Genomic DNA, 19,763 nt, shown 5'->3' on the forward strand with positions numbered 1-19,763 from the left:
TTATACAGTGTGCTATGCCTAACTATAATAGAGGGGCTGGCAGTGCTTTAAATATTTGGGTTCACTAACACTTTAATTTGCAGGGATTGACTCTCACTTCCTATTGGTTATAGAACAGGAAGTGAAGGGAAATCTCCACAATGGGACACAGATGGTGATGAAGAACATTTGACAGGGGTTATAACCAGGGTGGATTTGATTTAAATCACTAGTAAAAAGGCTTGATTTAAATCAACTCGATATAACCACTTCAGCCCCAGAAGAATTTACCCACTTCCTGACCAGGCCCAAAAAAGGGCACTCCATCGCTTTAACTGACAATTGCGCTGTCGTGCAATGTTGTACCCTAACAAAATCCTTTTTTTCTCACAAATAGAGCTTTCTTTTGGTGGTATTTGATCAGCTCTGCATTTTCTATTTTTTGCGCTATAAACAAAAAAAGAGCGAACATTTTGAAAAAAAAGCAATATTTTTTACTATAATAAATATCCCAAAAAGATATATAAAAAAACAAAATTCTTCCTCAGTTTAGGCCGATATGTATTCTTTTACATATCTATGGTAAAAATAAATCGCAATAAGCGTATATTAATTGGTTTGTGCAATAGTTATCGCATCTACAAAATAGTGGATAGATTTACGGCATTTTTATTAATTTTTTTTATATTAGCATTGTCTGCGATCTGCGTGTTTTTTTTGTTTTTTGTTTTCGTGACTGCGACATTGCGGTGGACAGATCGGACACTTTTGACACTATTTTGGGACCATTTATACAGTGATCAGTGCTATAAAAATGCACTGATTACTGTGTAAATGTCACTGGCAGGGAAGGGGTTAAACACTAAGGGGCGATCAAGGGGTTAAGTGTGTTCCCTGGTCGTGTTCTAACTATAGTAGGGGGGATGGGCTCACTACAACACGACAGAGATCACTGCTCCGGATCACTGGGAGCAGTAGATCCCTGTCGTGTGGCTAGGCAGAACAGGGAAATGCCTTGTTTACGTAGGCATCTCTCCGCGTCACGATCGCAGGCCACCGGCGGACATCGAGTCCGCAGGTGCGCTCCCACGGCGGGCGCGCCGCCGATGACGCAGCGACATACGGGTACGTTATTTTGCGCACCCATGCCACTTTGCTGACGTATATCGACGTTAGCCGGTTGGCAAATGGTTAAATCAACTGTAATTTCTGTCCCGCAGCAGATCCTCCTCTAAACCGCTGTTGATTCACTTACAGTCCCATTCACTTTAATGGGATGGCTGGTGATGCGGCAGTGACACAACAAGCTGAGGGATGTGGCAGCAGCAGGTGAGTGGATGCCCGCTAACAGGCCCTGCCATGATGGGTCTGAAATGACAGGTGCTCTTTAAATGCAAGGACTTATTCTTGCTGTTAGTTCAAATCTTTAATATTTGCAAACAAAATGAAGGTTTCCTATTTAGAATAACAAGCTGTCAGGTTAGTAAAACAGCGATATCAGAACCAATTCAATCATACAGTTTGTAGTGTACATAAATCTGCAAAACAATGGGATAAAGGAATATTCCTGAACTTTGTTTTATCTCATGGCTACTGTGACATTGTGTGAATGCATCAATGTAGTGCATATTATCTCAGCTTGAGCGCTTGGATTAATTGAATTAGTTTACCAAAAATGTAAATATTGCTGAATATACAGCCTAAGCTCCATTTTTCCTATCACCTTCCAGGACGTTACACCTGAGAGATTAGGGCTCCTCCCTACAGGAAACCCAATCAATTCACAGCATGTTATAAGTCCCCACTCTTCCCCTTGATCCCCAGAATTGATTGTGTTTCTCCCGAACACAGCAGCATGTTTGTTTTGTTTAAAGACCAAATGACTGGGGAGGGTCGGATGGTCTCCTGTTTAGGCAGGTTCTAGGGAGACCAGGGAGGGCTGAACTAACCTGCAGGCTTGTCCTTCTCACAGGTCGCCCTCAAGGGTGCACCAGCGCTCGGGCCGCAGGGTGTGCGCGCCATCGCTGCATGTGCATGAAATGCCGCCACCAGCCACTCTCTTCATTTGCGGGAATCATCTAGCAGGAAGTTCTGCACTCCAAGCTTCACTCTGGTACACGGCCATATCACAGGAAGTGGATTGCACCGGAGTAACAGTGCAACCCGGAAGTGCTAAAAAAACGCCAGGGAGAACAGCTTGGAGAGCAGCGTGGAGAGACAATGCAAGGCGTGGTGGGCAGCGGTCGGCTCGCTGTACTAGCCCCACAAGCAGTTCCAGCAGCCCAGCCAACCTCCTCATGGAACAGGAGGAAGGGAAGACGACTACAACTGCGGGCAGATCCAGGTCAGGGCCCAGTGAGTAGAAACCCCACTTAGAAAGGGAGGAGGGGAAGGGAGTGAGAGGTCCTGGCTTCTAGGGGTCTGAGAATTCCTGGGCCGGCCAGAACAGGTTGCGCTTCACCAATCACTTTACCCCCCCCCCCCCCAGGACAAGCCCGCAGTTAGGGGGAAGGCAGAGTAAAATTACATGTATGCTCTATCTCATGTCTTACAGAATCCCCCAGTGGAACTCAGGAGGCCCCAGATAAACGGCCTCCTGCCACAACAGGGCATAGCTCCTCAAAAAAATGTGGGTACTGTAAGATTAAACTCCCAAAGTCCCATTCAAAACCCTTCTGCTATAAATGTATCAATAAATTATCGGGCAAAGAGGCTTCTACCCTGATGAAAAAGTTTTTTTCATCTATGCTGGCAACAGTCAAGTCTTTCTGTGAAGCCGCCGGGCAGTCAGCAGTAGAGGTCGACCGATATGGGTTTTTCTCTGGCCGATGCCGATATTTAGAAATCGCCGTGGCCGATTCCGATATGTGATGCCGATTTTTTTTGGGCCGATATATTTGGCCGTTTTTTTTTTTTTTTTTTCCCTTCATCTCATAAAATCTAACAGTTAGACCCCTTTCACACTGGGGCGTTTTTCAGGCGCTTTTGGGCTAAAAAGAGCGCCTGTAAAGTGCCTGTAAAACGGCTCCCCTGCAGTCTCAGTGTGATATCCTGAGTGCTTTCACACTGAGGCGATGCGCTGGCAGGATGTAAAAAAAAGTCCTGCAAACGGCATCTTTGGAGCGGTGTATACCACCACTCCTGCCCATTGAAATGAATGCGCACCGCTGCCGAAGCGCCTGCAAAGCGTTTTGGCAGCGGCGCTTCAGGGGCGCATTTAACCCCTTCCTCGGCCGCTAGCTGGGTTATAAGCGCCCCGCTAGCAGCCGAATAGTGCCTCTAAAATGACGGTAAAGCGCCGCTAAAACTAGCAGCGTTTTACCATCAACGCATGCCCGCTCCAGTGTGAAAGCAACCTTAAGTGATAAGTGATACAGAAAATTTTTTACATTTAAACATTAAACAAAACAAACCTCCAATCAGTTCACTTGTATGTATAATTTAGAAAAAAAAAAAAAACTATCTTAAATATTAAATACACAAAAACAGGTAATCAAAACTTTTGGACGAAAAAAAAATGGGTTAACTTTACTGCTTAGTTTTTTTTTTTAATTCATTACTGTATTTTTTTTTTAAAAATTGCGCTTGAAAGACCGCTGCGCAAATACCGCGTGACATAAAATATTGCAACAACCGCTATTTTATTCCCTAGGGTCTCTGCTAAAAAAATATATATATATAATATTTGGGGGTTCTAAGTGATTTTCTAGCAGAAAATACAGAATTTTTACCTCTAAGCAACAAGTGTCAGAAAAGATTTAGTCTTTAAATGGTTAAACTGAGAATTCCTACACGGAGTTCAGTCTATTGATAAAAAAGAACTTGAAGAGATACAATGTATCTTCTTATCAGACTTGGCAGGCTGCCCAGAGGAGGAGAGAAGATAACTTTCAGGCAACTTGCATTGACTCTATTACAGAAGTCATTTGCAAGTCACGGTGTCTTGTCAAATACAGTCCCCTATCATATAGTGTCCTCCCTGTACTGCGCAGGCGCAGTACGGAGGACAAACGAGACGCCGAAAGTCTCCGAAGTTTAACAGCTGATCATCAGCTGTACACGGCGCCTGCGCTGTTATTCTCACCCTATGTCCAGGATCATTCCCTACTATCCAAGTGGACATAGAGTTAGAATAAATAGTTGCCGAGCACAGCGAGGCCGTGCCCGAAGCGTGGCGAGCGAAGCGAGCCCGCGAGGGGCCCTCTTACACAGCCATCGCTAACAAGTGCCCGAGCGCCGTGTACAGCTGATGGTTAGCTGATCAACTTCGGACATTTTCGGCATCTCCTGCTCCTCCGTACTGCGCAGGCGCTGTGCCTGCGCAGTACGGGGCGGACACTATCTGATAGGAGGACACTATATGTCAGAACAACGGCTGAAGTTACAATCGGCCTTTTTTATCAGCACAATCGGCCGATGCCAATTAAGTAAAAAACGCCAAATATCGGCCGATATATCGGACGACCTCTAGTCAGCAGCCAAGGGTTCTGACCCAGAGGAGCTTGCCCCTAGAGAAGGCACATTCTCCCTGGAGAGCCTCTCCGGAGGGGGACCTAGTGCTCTCCTCCCACCCTGACAGTCACTCCCTCTAGCTCAGGTAGAGGAGGATGGGGGAGGGAAAGAAAGCCAGGTCAGACCACAGCTCAGATGGGGAGGTGGATCCAGACCAGCTAAGCGAGACATAGGAGGATGCAAGGTTAAGGAGACACCTCTTCACCATGGATGATCTGGATGGGCTCCTACAGGCGATATATGCCACTGAGGAGATTCCAGAAACCCCTAGAGTAACCTCCGCACAGGACAAGGTATATATGGGGCTGAGCAAGGCTCAATCCAGGGTGTTCCCACTCCATCAATCCCTAAAGGATCTGATTCTGCAGGAATGGAGGGAACCTGAAAGGAGAATTGTCAGACAAAAAAAATGGAAAAAGGAGGTTTCCCTTTTATAGAGAGTGACGAGGAGACATTCTTTAAGATCCCAAAATTGGATTCCGCTCTGTCTCAAGTCACCAAGCAGTCTGACCTCTCCATTAAGGATGCAGGCAGTATTAAGTATCTGATGGACCGTAGATCAGAATCCCTCCTTACAAAGGCTTGGTATGCTAATACATCAGCCATGGGTCCAGCCTTAGCAGTAGCCAGGAATGCAGATTTCTGGGTGGAGAAACTGACCAAACACCTGCCTTAGGAATCCGAATCGGATGACATCCTTGACTCCCTATAAGTGATAGGAAAAGCTGTCGCTTACCTTGCAGATGCCGCAGTTGAATCTGCAAGAGCCTCAGCTAAAATGGCCACATTAATCAACTCAGCTGGAATAACTGTCTGGATTAAGGCCTGGGAAGGAGAGTTCATTGCTGTTTGTTAGTGAGCGCCAGATCCTAAAATGTAAAGGTTGCTCAGGAAGAGTGATAAATACCCTCCTTCTGGGCAGAAAACCAGTGACTAAAAAAGATTTACTCAAAAATTTGGAAGACTTTCTGTTCCTGGGGAAAAGAAAAACAGATGACTTCCACCACTGTTCCGGTTATCCTGGAGTTTCTCCAGGACAGAGTAGACAAGGTCCTAACAGTCAGCACCCTTCGGGTTCAGATAGCGGCCCTCTCAGGCTATCTTGATACAAGACTGACAAAGGAAGACCTAATTAAACGTTTCTTGGTGGCCAGGGAAAGTTTCCCCGGTCTCCAAAGTCAGTTTACCACCATGGGACTTGACAACGGTGTTAGAGGCGTTATCTAAACACCCATTTGAACCTATAGAGGAGGTTCTCTTTTTAAGTTTCTAACATCAGTTCACCAGCATAGTTAATGCTATACGTTTAACTTAAACCCCAACATTCTCTGCTGCATCACTACCTGTAAGTCCCCATTCACACCTGAGCGTTTTGTAGGTTGAAGCCTGAAGCTCCAAAACGTTGGAGGGGAAAAAAACTATTATTCTATGGAGATGGTTCACATCTTCACTCAAACACCTGAAGCTAGAAGCTCCAAAACGCCTGAAGCGCAAACAAGTTCTGGAACTTTTTTTTAAGGTAGATTACAGGTGTTTTTCTGCTTTTTACATTGGTGACCTTTTGACCTGTACAAAATCGTGGCAAAAAAAGCGGTAAAATCGCACAACTTTCTGCCTGAAAACGCTACGCTCAGCTGTGAATGGGGCCCAAACTAGTTATCAAGCTAACAACTGACAGGGTTGTTGTCATAAGACTTACAGCAGTGTGTGTGGTATAAAATTGCTCCCTTGTTTGGAGATTAGTTCACAGGCTGATGTCCGTAACGATTTTGCACCTGCTGTTTTGTTACTAGTAAGAGCATCCGTGGTGTTGATTTGCCAGCATATGGTAACAATAATATGTTTGACAGCAGCGTCTCCTTGTGTATTGGATTACTGTGAGCATTATATAGCAAATGTAACCTAACCTGAATACTTTCAACCAATTCATTGCTGGAGTGGAAGTAAATTATTAAAGCTAAACGTCCAAGTCCGCTAAAAACATAGATGCACGAGGGAACGGTTTAATCTGCCTTTTGTGTTTCTGTTCAGCCTTTCCTTAGATTTATGCAGCTCTGCCAGGACATAGGATGTCTCTGCAGTTTGGTAACACAAGTTTTGTCCCTCTTCCACCCAGTTATTGTATTAACTGTTATTTAAACATTGAAAGGAGAAGCAGCCGACTTAGGCTTCATACACACTAGAAAGCTAAAAACTGCTTTTGAAAATCTGGACAAAAAATGCTAATGTTTTAGTGTTTTGATGGCGTTTAGCAGTGTTAAACCCTACTGTAAGCTGGTTGTAAAGGAGTAGGGTGAAGCCAGCCACCGTGTCCTTAAAAACGATTAATCATCAGCTGTCAGCAGGATTCCCCGCTGTCAGCTCAATGTAAAAGACTCGTTGCCGACAATAATAAAAAAAAAAAATGTGGGGAAAAACGGCATGGGGATCCCCCTCCCCCAATCCATACCAGACCATTTGAGTCTTGTTTGTATTTTAAGGGGAACCTCGTGCAAAAAAAAAAAAAAAAAAAGAATAAATAAAAATGCGTGATGTCCCCCCCCCCAGAAACCCCATACTAGATCCTTAGGTCAGGTATGGATTTTATGGGAAACCCCCACGCCAATTATTTTAATTTTTTTAAATGGTGTTGGGGTCCCCCCCTGAAGAAAAAAAAAAAATTCATACCAGACTTTTATCCAAGCATGCAGCCTGGCAGGCTAGAAAAGGTGGACGAGTGAGCTTTGGAGGGCGGGGCTCTGCCCCATGGTGATAAGGGCCTCTTCCCCACAACCCTGACTGGTGGTTGTGGGGGTCTGTGGGCAGGGGGCTTATTGGAATTTGGAAGCTCTGTTTAACAAGGGGGGGGGCACCCAGATCCCAGTCCTTCCCCTACTCATTCAGCAAAAAAGTCCTTTTATTAAAAAAAAATGTCTCCCAGTGTAGATCCATTGTCAGTCGCGAAGCTCGTCGCCACCACCGACCCTAAAAAAGAGAAAAAAAAAAAAACACCTCAGGTCCCGCTGTCTGGCAGCTCCGCAGTGTGACAGCTCCTAAATAACTAAGGGGTGGGCCCACCGGGTGGTACCGCCCCCTTATGGCATCAGTGACCGAGGGCATGATGGGTCGGTCTCTTGTAGCATATTGTTGGGAGAGGAGGTGTGTTTTTACTCTTTAACCACTTAAGCCCCGGACCATTTTGCTGGCCAAAGACCAGAGCACTTTCTGCGTTTCGGCACTGCGGCACTTTAACTGACAATTGCGCGGTCGTGCGACTTGGCTCCCAAACAAAATTGACGTCCTTTTTTCCCCACAAATAGAGCTTTCTTTTGGTGGCATTTGATCACCTCTGCGGTTTTTATTTTTTGCGCTATAACAAAAAAAAAAATAGCGACAATTTTGAAAAAAATGCATTATTTTTTACTTTTTGCAATAATAAATATCCCTCCTCAGTTTGGGCCAATATGTATTCTTCTACATATTTTTGGTAAAAAAAAAATCGCAAAAAGCGTTTGCTTGGTTTGCACAAAAGTTATAGCATCTACAAAATAGGGGATAGTTTTACGGCATTTTTATTAATAATCTTTTTTTTTTTTTTTTTTTTTTACTAGTAATGGCAGCAATCAGTGATTTTTATTGTTACTGTGACATTATGGCACACACATCGGACAATTTTAACACATTTTTGGGACCATTGACATTAATACAGCGATCAATGCTAAAAAAATTGCATTGATTACTGTAAAAATGTCACGGGCAGTGAAGGGGTTAACCACTAGGTGGCGCTGTAGGTGTTAAGTGTGTCCCAGGGAGTGATTCTAACTGTGGGGGGGAGGGGCTGTGTGTGACACTACACTGATCTCCGCTCCCGATCACAGGGAGCAGAGATCAGTGACAGTGTCACTAGGCAGAACGGGGAGATGCTTGTTTACATTAGTATCTCCCCCCTTCTTCCTCATCGTGAGGCGATCGCGATCACGGTCACGGAGCTCCCAGCGGCGCTCGCGCCCGCAAGCCGCCTCTTAAAGGGCAATGTACAGGTATGCTAATCTGCCTGTACGTGCCCTTCTGCCGCAGTATATCTGCGTGAGGCGATCGGGAAGCGGTTAAAGTGACACTAAAAAAAAATTCTATGGTGTCCAAACTATGGCCCTCCAGTTGTTAAGAAACTACAACTCCCATCATGCCTAGTCATGTCTGTGAATGTCAGAGTTTTACAATGCCTCATGGGAAGTGTAGTTCCGCAACAGCTGGAGGGCCGTAGTTTGGACATCCCCGTTCCGCTCGGCCCATAGCAGATGACGGCTGGGCGGTGGTTCAGTTATCCTGACTGGGCGTCATATGATGTCCAGCAGGATAACATGCCGCCGCGTGTCCGCAGGGGCGCGCATCGCGGGGAGCGGTGTGTCAGTCTGACACACTGCTCCACCGATCTTGGTAATAAGCCTCCGGCGGAGGCTCTTTACCACGTGATCAGCCGTGTCAAATCACGGCTGATCACGATGTCAATAGGAAGAGCCGTTAATCGGCTTTTCCTCACTCACATCTGACAGACGCGAGTAGAAGAGAAAATCAGAAAAAGACTGCGCTAAAACTAAAGCCCATATTTGACAACATATATGATTATGTGAATATTCAGAAATTCGATCAGTCTGGTAATCAAACCAGATATATGAGTATAAACAATAAAGTGAAAAAATTTTTTTTACAGTATACTAAATATGACCTAAAATAACAATAATGGGAAACAAATATGTCAAATGACAGAATAATGTCCAAAGAAAATGGTGGAAATGTTCAAGGTAAATATATCCTTGGATAAAATAGGTGATTCTACGGTAAGCACTCAGCACCCAGTGAGAAATCCTCCACCATAATAGATGTACGCTTACCGGAGGTAAGCTAGATAACAGCTTATCAATGGATATCCACACGAGGGACACAACTCCTAGGATCTCCTCACAAGGAAGGGATGAGCAGGGACTTTCTTACAGCGAACCACAAACAGCATGCCAGGGGAACCCAAAAGAATAAAAAGTTTCCTCCATAGTGTGAATCCGCAAAGTAATTTATTTAAAATATGAGTAAATACACTTACATAAAAACTGTGGTTAAAATTCAAAGGAACGGCCGGCTTGCATACACCCGTTCAACGAGGTTAGGATGGAAACGATGACGTCAGCGCGTCGACCTTCCGACGTACGTTTCGTCCTATTGGACGTCGTCATGGGAACGGGTGACGCACTGACTCATCGCTACTTATAAAGACAAAACGAAACCAAGCCTCGCTGTGAAACTCGGATGGCGTCATCACAACATCCTGTTAAGAGAGGATGTGTGTGTCTAGTACTTGTGGGATAGGCCAACGCGAGTAGAAGAGAGCCGATCGGCGGTTCTCCTGACAGGGGGGGGACTGCACTGATTGTTTATCAGCGCAGCCCCCCCTCAGATACCACACTGGACCACCAGGGATTGCCACTAGGACCACTAGGGAAGGGGGCAACATGTGGATGGCCAGGTATGTACCCCATGGCCATCCACATGTGCCCAATGTGCCCAGTCTGGCCACAAATGGGCACTGATTGGCACCATTATATAGCACTGATGCCCAGCAATGCCACCCTTAGGGGCATCAGTGTCATCGGTGCCCATCAGTGCCCACCTATCAGTGCCACCTACGAATGCCCTTCAGTGCCACCCGTCAGTGCAGCCATATCAGTGCAGCCATATCAGTGCCCGTCAGTGCAGCCATATCAGTGCCCATCAGTGCAGCCATATCAGTGCCCGTCAGTGCAGCCATATCAGTGCCCGTCAGTGCAGCCATAACAGTGCCTGTCATTGAAGAAGAAAACGTACTTATTTCCAAAAAATTTTAACAGAAACAAAGAAAAAAAAAAGTGTTTTTTTTTCAAAATTTTCGGTCTTTTTTTTTATTTGTTGCGCAAAAAATAAAAAACGCAGAGGTGATAAAATACCACCAAAAGAAAGGTCTATTTGTAGGAACAAAATGATAAAAAAAAAAAAACAGTGTAGCATGACCGCGCAATTGTCATTCAAATTGTGACAGCGCTGAAAGCTGAAAATTGGCCTGGGCGGGAAGGTGTCTAAGTGCCTGGTATTGAAGTGGTTAAAGAAGAACTCCGGGCAAAAACTTTTTTACATGTTCTTTTTGCTAATTTCCTACATTCACTGAATATGCCATTCTTAGTTCAATAGTTTCCTTAAAATAGCCTGGTAACTGAAATAAAACCGTTATTTCCTGTTTTTAAGACTGGTGGCTGCTATTTCTCCTATTCCCCCCCCATCCACCGGTCTTGGCACAGCTCATTTGTAATTCTATCTACAGCAAGCAGGGATGTACTTCCGTCCCTGCTTGCTGTAGTGGGAGGACGGGACTCCGAGATCCCTGGTCTGTACCGCCCATGGAGGCAGTACAGACCTTGTCCTAAAAATAACAGCCCCCCGGGCTGGTCTGAAAGGCTGCATCTGTGTGTAACCGTGCTGCCTGTGAAACAGTTTCACATGCGGCAGATAGTGAGGCTTGCAAGAGCCGCTCAGTGTGTGAAACTGTCAGGTAATGTAACTGCTTCAAAGGGGAAATCCAGCTTTCAAAACGAAGTGGTAATGTCGGGAGTGGGCGGGCCCGAGCAGCTATCAAACGCCAGCCAATAGGATGATAACTGGGTGGGCCGCTACGTTTCTGTGACTCCGCCCCCTTTCTTGAGCAGCCCACTCATTGGGTGATGTTTGATAGAACAAAAAAAGGTGCAGCGCTAACTTACTAATCAATAACTTAACAATAATGGTGGAACCCTCTAATGCAGTGGTTCTTGACCCTCTAGTGCCGTGACCCCTTTATAAAATTTCCCAAGTTGTGGGGAACCCTAACAGTAAAATTTATTTTCGTAGCGTGGGTTGCCAGCACCCAAGGCAAGACAAGTAATTTGCGCCCCTAACCCACGGATAAATAGCATCACCTGAGTCCCTTCCACTCGTACAGTATTAAAACCCCTTATGGTGAATTTTAGGATGTACCACTCTTTTTCTTTGTTCTTTCTTTCCCTTTTATGTGTATCCTAATTTCTTGGGGGTTTTTCCCCCATCCCTTTCTCTAGCCCTCTTTCTTGTTCTTTCTCTTCTTTTTCTTTGTTCCTCCCACTCTTTTCCTCTCCCTTCCATGTATTCTCTATTTTTATTCCTTCTCTTGCTCCTTAGTGAGGGTAGTGGGATCAGTGGCAGTGCTGGTGGGGGGGTCGTAGCAGTGCTGGTGGGTAGTTCTGATCAGCCAACTTGGGTGCTCTTGATCAAGATCATCTGCTGATCTGAGAACTGTAGTGGGAACTTTTAATAGCGACTATAATCGCAGGTAGTGTTACTCACTGTGGGGTAGATTTACTAAAACTTGTGCACTCAGAATCTGGTGCAACTGTGCATGGTAGCCAATCAGCTTCTAACCTCACCTTGTTCAATTAAGTTTTGGCAATAAAACCTGGAAGCTGATTAGTTTCTATGCAGAAGTGAGCCTGATTTTTGCACTCTCCAGCTTTAGTAAATAAACCTCTGTGTCTCCGGCTTCACTGTGTCTTCGACTTTGTGGTGTCTCATAGCAGTGACACCTATGCCGAAATCAAGAGTAAGCCCTCATGCACACAGGCTGTTAAAAAAACGTTATGAAAACGCCAGTATCTTTGCAGTGATTTTTATAAACTTTTTTCAGCTTTTTTCAGCGTTTTTGCATTAGCGTTTTTGAGCGTTTTTGAGCGTTTTTTTTTTCAAATTTTTTTTTTTTCAATGGATCAAAAACGCTAAAAAACGTTGGTGAATGACGTTTTTAAGCGTTTTTCAGCGTTTTTGAGCGTTTTTCAGCGTTAGAGCGTTTTTACAGCTGAAAAACGTCTCTCAGAACCCACTGGTCCTGGGTTTTTTTTACAGCTTAAAAACGCCTATGCCACTTGCAGCTCAAAAACGCCTAGGTGGGCATGAAGCCATAGACTAACATAGACAGGCCTTTTTAAGTTGCAAAAAAAGCTCAAAAAAGCAGCTGTAAAAAGGTCTGGTGCATGAGGACATAAGGTCTGCTCCAGCCCCTCCCACTTCACATTCCTCACCAGTCAGCTGACCTCTAGTCTCTGCCCCTCACCCATACCGTGAACTGAATGGACGGCCGCAGGATCCAGGAACAGCTCAGCCGGGCCGCCACAGGCTCCAGGGACAGCCTTGCTGGGCGGTCACGAACAGGCTGGGAGAGGGGTGCGGGCTTCAGGAACAGCCCAGGATTTGGTGACCCCTGACAAATCGTCATTCGACCCCCAGGTTGAGAACCACTGCTCTAATGTATGGTAATCTCAATAAACTTCAATATTTCCAGTCTCTGTGATATGTAACTTCACATATAATAAACATCAAACTGAAAATAAAACATAAAAACTAAAATTGGCAGGGATGGTGGAAACCCCTTCTATAGGTATTTGCAATACAAATTACCTTCAGGTGCAACAACTTTTTAGTTAGGAGGTTTACGCCATTATTGCACTTTGGATTACTTTTTTTTTTTAATTGCTACACTAAGGCTTTTAATGTACACGGGACGTTTTTACAACCTCTCCTGAACAATTTAACTTTACAGATAGTAACCCACGTTTTAAAACATCAGTTTTGCCATGTTTACATGCCGCGTTTCCATTTTAAAGGGTTTGAAAAAAATTTTTTATTTACCATATTTATCGGCGTATAACACGCACCCCAAGTTTAGGAGGGCATTTTAAGGAAAAAAACTTTTAGGAGGGAAGTTTAAGGGAAAAAAAACTTACATTTAAATGCCCATCAATGCAGCCTCATCAGTGTCCATCTGCAGGCTTGTCCATCATTGCAGAATGATCAGTGTCCATTTGCAGCCTTGCCCAGTGCCGTTTGCAGCCTTGCCCATTGTCGTATGCAGCCTTGCCCAGTGAAGCATTGCCCATTGTCATATGCAGCCTTGCCCAGTGCTGTGTGCCGTTTGCAGTTGCCCATTGTCATATGAACCTTGCCCAGTGCAGCTTTGCCCAGTGCCGTGTGCCGTGTGCCGTTTGCAGTGTCTCATTGTTTAAATCTGCCGCCATGATAGAGCCTGTGTACTCGGCTCGTCACGCCGCCCCGCCTCCCTGCTGTCTCTGGATGAGGAGCGAGTGCTGCGGAAAAAGACCGAGCCGACTGTACTGTGTACTCGGCTCACAGTCCCGCCCAGTCCCACCATTGGACGGAGTTTTATGTCCATCACAGGAGCTGGGCGGGACTGCGAGCGGAGCACTCGGCTCGGTCTTTTTCGGCAGCACTCGCTCCTCATCCTCTCACAGCAGGGAGGCGTGACTGCGAGCGGAGCCGAGCTCCGGCTTGCTATTTTGCGGTGGCGTTCGGTCTTTTGCGGCGGCGCTCTTTTTTTTTCGGCGGCGCTCGCTTTTTTTGGCACACAGAAAGTGGGGATCGGCGTATAACGCGCACCCACGATTTTCCCCTGATTTTACGCCGATAAATACGGTATTTTTTTCTAAATAGCCAAAAATTAAAAACGCCTGTAAACGAAACGCGGCTAAAAGCGAGTTACCGCGTTCAGCCACGTTTGGCGTCTGAAATGTCGGAAACTTCAGCGTCTGAACTCATTTTTTTGCCTTCAAAGAAAAGCCTATAAACGCAACTACCTTAAACGAACCTGTGTACATGTACACATAAGATAACATTGGATGAGTTCAGGGGCAGTTGAAAAAAGCATCCAACTGCCTCTGAATGTCCGTTTACCAGCAGCAGTGTACATGAGGCCTTAGGATATGTAAAGTCCCATTTTAAAAAAAAAAAAAAAAAAAAAAAAACCTCCTTACCTCCTCTGTGCAGTTGGTTTTGCACAGAGTTGCCCCGATCCTCCTCCTTCTGGGGTCCCTCAGCGGCGCTCCTGGCTCCTCCTCTTCTCGAGTGTTTTGTTGGAGAGCTGCTCTTCCTCGGGGCACTCGTGCAGGTGCATTCCCGTGTCCTGCTGCTGCATCCATTGACACAGACAGCAGGACTTTGACAGCAGCGGGAGCCAATGGCTGCGCTGTTATCAATCTATCCAATCAGGACCCGAGACACTGACTGGAGCTGCTGTGGTCCTCCCTTGAGGGTTTACAACCCCTTTAATTTTATATGTTCTTGTTACTATTATATTGTGAATTATTGCACTTGAAGTTTATTTTCCACCACTCTATGCTTTAAAAAACGTATGTCTTATTCTCCTTTTGATGTGTATTACATGTGAAATCGCATATCGCTGGAATTATTGCACCTGAAGGTAATCTGTATGGCAAATATCTATAGAAGGGGTTTCCACCATCCCTGCTAAGTTTCATTTTGTATGTCTTATTTTCAGTTTGGTGTGTATTATATGTGACGTTACATTATCACAGAGACCGGTATAGTGGTAATATTGAGATTATCATACATTAGCGGGTTCCACCATTATTATTAAGTTATTGATAAATAAGGTAACGCTGCACTTTTTTTGTTTACACTTACTTGCTCTGTGTAGTGGTATTGAACCGAATGGCCCCATACTTCCTCTTTAGAAGTCCCCCGCCAGCGTTGTCTCGCCTTCTTTCTTTGTGTGCCCCCATGGCAACCTGTGTGCTGTAGCGACACGTGTGGGTGTGCTCCCATGCTGCGCTTTGTGCATCCATAGACACAAACAATGTGTCTCAGCCTCACCCTCGCTCCCTCTTCATGGGATTTGACTGACGTCAGCAGGAGCAAATGGCTCCCGCTGCTGCCTGAGTCTCCTGTTAGACTAGAAAGGGAAGAAGAGCTGCAGCTGGGGCAGCACTGGATTGAGAGAGGACTTAAGTAAGTGTTTGGCGGAGGGGGGCCACAACAACAGGGAATGCATTAAGGTTAAAAACATTTTAACCTTTAACGCAAATTATTTTCTATTGCTCTCATCCGCCTCCATTTTTTTTTCTGACTTCCTGTTAGAGGGTGGCTATGTTAGTTCTCTATGGTCCTACACTCCTACTGTATGTAGAAAAATAGCCACCCTCTTTTGCTCACTCCCAAAATGGGCTATTGATTGTGGGATTGGTAATGTGCATAGAGCAGTGCCTCTGACTGCTTCTAGCCTGCACTGCTTGTTCTAAATAAACAGAAGTGAGGAGGAAAAAGGAGAGATTCAGGTGCTCTCCTAGGACGTTACAAGGAGACAGAAAAAATAGATAACAGGGCCATTAAAGCGGAGTTCCACCCTCAAAGTTTTTTTTTTTTTTTTTTTTTTTTTTTTTTTTAAAGTGAGCAGCTACAAATACTTAATAAGGACACTTGCCTGTCCAGGGATCCCGCGATGACGGCCCCCCGAGGCCAGGTGCAGGTGCTGCCATTGCAACTAAGGAAAACCGGCAGTGGAGCCTTTCCTACTGGTGCTTCTGAATAGCCCCCGTCGTCTTATGGGGGACACACAGATCCCAGAAGGCAGCTGTGGCAATGAGGAGGGGCCGAGGCAGAAGAGGAAATGGCGAGGTGGAACAGAAGTACACATTTTGCACTTCATAAAAGGTAAGAAAAAAAAATGTATTTCTTTATCGTACATTACAGGACACAGAGCCACAGTAATTACTGTCTGGTTATATGGCACCTTCAGGTGATGTACACTGGTACACCCTAGACAGGAAGTTCAATTCCCCATATAACCCCTGCCTTTACTGGGAGTATGTCAGTTTTTCGCCAGTGTTTTAGGTGTTGGTCACGAGTAAAGATGTGCTAGCCTGAGCTCCACTGGAATATTCCTTTGCTGGGGCAAGCTATGCAACCAGATCCATTCAAAGTGTCTTTTCTAGGCCGAATTGAATGGTACCCGGGCCTCGTGTTCGAAGAAACAAGGTTTTGCCTGTAATGCTTCTCTTTTTAGAGAGCTGGACCCCAGGATCGAGTATTTGTTTTTTTCAGCCATATTCCTGGCGAGGTGCTTTACAGGCCCAGGAGTGTGGATCCCCCGACAAAAAAGGTCCCCAGTTCCTGAAGGTTTTTTAACGGAGCCCACCGTGAAGGGTGAAGATTGGGTCTGATTTTACCAAAACCCTGCGGCTGGATAAGGTAAGGGAGATTCCTAAGGAATTTTTCTAATTCTTGTGGGTATTTCTCCTTTTAAAGTAAATGTTGTCATGCCTATAGTCACCACCGGCGGCTGTCAAGACCACGTACCTGATTCCATGCTTGTCAGTCTCGCCTCTGTGTCACAAGCTGCATGCTTCCTCCAGCCCAAGCCCCAGGTAAGACCCAGGGAAGGGGGGGGGGTTTCCTCTTGGGAATGTTCCCCCACCTGGACAAGCTTCACCCCAGGAGGCAGTGGGTGCGTGGCTCAGTCGGCGGTGTTCCGCGCCACTCCCGCTGACATTACGGTGGTCCTCCATCCGGTGGCTCTCCTCCACCCCAGCCCTCCTCCACATGCGATCTGGTCGGATTGGAGCCTGCTTGCGCGGGAATGCTGTATCTTTTGAAAAAGATGAGGGGTGGGGCGCGGTGGGTGGTCGTAGGAAGGGGGCGGGGCTTAGCGGAGTCATCGTGCTTCAGCGTCCACGACGCGGGCTGTGTAGCTATAAAGTGTACCTTTTTTTTTTTTTTTTTTTTTTTTTTTTTTTTTCAGGTGCATAGAGCTGAAGGAGGGACAGAGAGCAGACGAATCGAATGTGAGTGTTGTTTAACGCTGGCATTCCCGGGACCCATTTACTTTGCATCAGGCTGAACTTAATAGCAGCAGCAGTTGCTGGACTATTGCTCAGCAGTAGGTGCATTTTTTTGACAGTACCTCTGCGTTTGTGCTTAGCACCATGACCAGCGGGAGTGGTACAAATACCACAAAAAACAAGGGCACAAAGGGGTCACTCTAAGGACCCCCCCTCTGCAACACCATCCCCCCTGAAAGATCTAGGGAGGCTGGTCAGAGTGAGCCATCAGGGTCATCAGGGGCTGCAAATGCTTCCGACACTTCAGCCCCTGTCTATGTAACTGAGGAAGTTTTTTCCTCAACTATCAGTGGATTAGAGGAAAGGTTAGCGGCTTTAATCACATCTTCACAGAGTAGAAGAAAACGCATTAGGTCCCCTTCTACACCCAGGATTCTCAAACAGAGGAACAGTGGGAGGAGGAAAATGAATCCCCCTTAGGTGACCATGGAGAGACTTACTCCTCTTCTGAGGGATCAAGTGGGAAAGGACCTTCTTCAGCTTCACGTGCTGAGAAGTTGCTGGTGCATTCTCTTACTGAAATGGTCAGCTCCACTTTTAAGCTACCCTTAACTGAGTCGGTTGAAGAGCCCACTTCTTGTTTGGGTTGACTAAAGCCTCCTCAAGCCTTGCTTGCCTTTCCTGTACATTCATTACTGGAAAAGCTTATGTATTCTGAGTGGGATCACCCACATAAGCATTTTTTCCCTCCTAAAAAGTTTTCAACACTTTATCCTATGGAGGAAAAATTCACTAAGATGTGGAGTATACCAGCAATTGACGCTGCTATATCCTCTGTGAATAAAAGTTTGACTTGTCCGGTTGACAATGCGCAAATGCTTACGGATCCAACTGATAAGAGATTGAAATTCCTGTTAAAAAATATTTTTTCCTTGGCAGGTTCAGTGGCTCAACCTGCAGTGGCGGCAATTGGGGTATGTCAGTCCTTGAGACCATTTGAAACAGGTGCTCAAGGTTTTTCCCTGAACAGCAGGCCCAGGAGTTAGCTGAGCTGCCAGCAGCTTTGTGTTTTGCAATTGACACAGAGATTCTATTCTTCAGACCTCTCACCTTACGCTTGGGTTGGTGCATATGCGTGGAATCTTATGGTTGAAAAGTTGGTCAGCCAAAGCGCCATGCAAAAAGCTCTTGGCTGGTTTTCCTTTCTGTGGTGAAAAGCTGTTTGGGGATGATTTGGACAAATATATCCAAAAAATATCAAGTGGGAAAAGTACCCTTTTGCCCGTTAAGAAAAAGAGTAAACGTCCCTCATTTAAACAGGCTCTTTCTCCAGTGCCAGGGGCATCGGCCTCCAGGCAGTCGCGACAGCCTCCACCATCGGGTTCAAGATGTAAACCTCTGGGTCAACCCCAGGGACAAAAGAAATCCTGGGGGAGGAAATCCACAAGACAAAACGCTAAAGCCTCTTTATGAAGGGGCGCCCCCGCTCGTTCGAGTGGGGGGAAGGCTTCTGCAGTTCTCAAGGGTCTGGCAGGAAGAATTTCGAGACAGATGGGTGGTCTCCACAATAGCTCTAGGTTACAAACTAGAGTTCTGAGAATTCCCAGTCTCCTCGTTTTCCTCAGGTCAAATATCCCCAAAGACTTTTGTCACAAAAAGTGATCATGATGGTCCCCATGGAAGAGCAAGGGTTGGGGTTTTATTCAAACCTTTTCACGGTGCCAAAACCAAATGGAGATGTCAGGCCCATTCTAGATCTGAAAGATCTAAACCTGTTCCTAAAAATTTGCTCTTTTCGCATGGAATCAATCCTATCAGTACTCTAGCTCAGCGAAGCTGGCCCCCCTACAATCAGCACAAATAAAAACTCAAGTGTGTTTCTTTAGTGCTACGTTTGTGCTGTTTTGTGCCGTAAAAATTTACATTTGTGCTGCTTTTATTTTTAAGATATTAGCAATTGTTTTTTCCAGACTATGACATCACCTAGCCCCCCTACAACGCCCAAATGACACAAAACTGGTCTCGTTGGTTAGTGCTACGTTTGTGCTGTTTTGTGCTGCTAAAAATTCCGTTCTATCTTTTATCGTTTTTGTGTTATTAATGATTTATTAAAGGTCACCAAAGGTCAGTCAGCCCCCCTACAACGCCCAAATGACACGAAACTGGTCTCGTTGGTTAGTGCTACGTTTGTGCTGGTTTGTGCTGCTAAAATTTTTATTTGTGCTGTTATAACAGTTTTTTTTTTTTTTCAAACCCCACTCACTTTGCCCACCCTACAATCAGCACAAATAAAAACTCAAGTGTGTTTCTTTAGTGCTACATTTGTGCTGTTTTGTGCTGCTAAAATTTCTGTCCTACCTTTTATCATTTTTGCGTTATTAATGATTTATTAAAGGTCACCAAAGGTCACTCAGCCCCCCTACTACACCCAAATGACACAAAACTGGTCTTGTTGGTTAGTGCCTCATTTGTGCTGGTTTGTGCTGCTAAAAATTTTTATTTGTGCTGTTATGGTTTTTTAGTTATAACAGCTTGTTTTTATATTTGTGCTTTTTTGTGTCATTATAAAAATTTGTGCTGCTTTTTTTTTTAAGATAATAGCAATTTGTTTTTTTC

The 19,763-nt window shown here is 45.4% G+C and overlaps 1 protein-coding gene across 2 annotated transcripts in view; it reads left to right on the plus strand.

Annotated features, from left to right (window-relative positions):
• INTU (inturned planar cell polarity protein) overlaps positions 1–19,763 on the plus strand; it is a 191,336-nt gene that overhangs the window by 30,504 nt on the left and 141,069 nt on the right. The gene's annotated exons all lie outside the window — the stretch shown is intronic.

Source organism: Aquarana catesbeiana, linkage group LG01, assembly GCF_042186555.1.
Source record: "Aquarana catesbeiana isolate 2022-GZ linkage group LG01, ASM4218655v1, whole genome shotgun sequence".
NCBI lineage: Eukaryota > Metazoa > Chordata > Amphibia > Anura > Ranidae > Aquarana > Aquarana catesbeiana.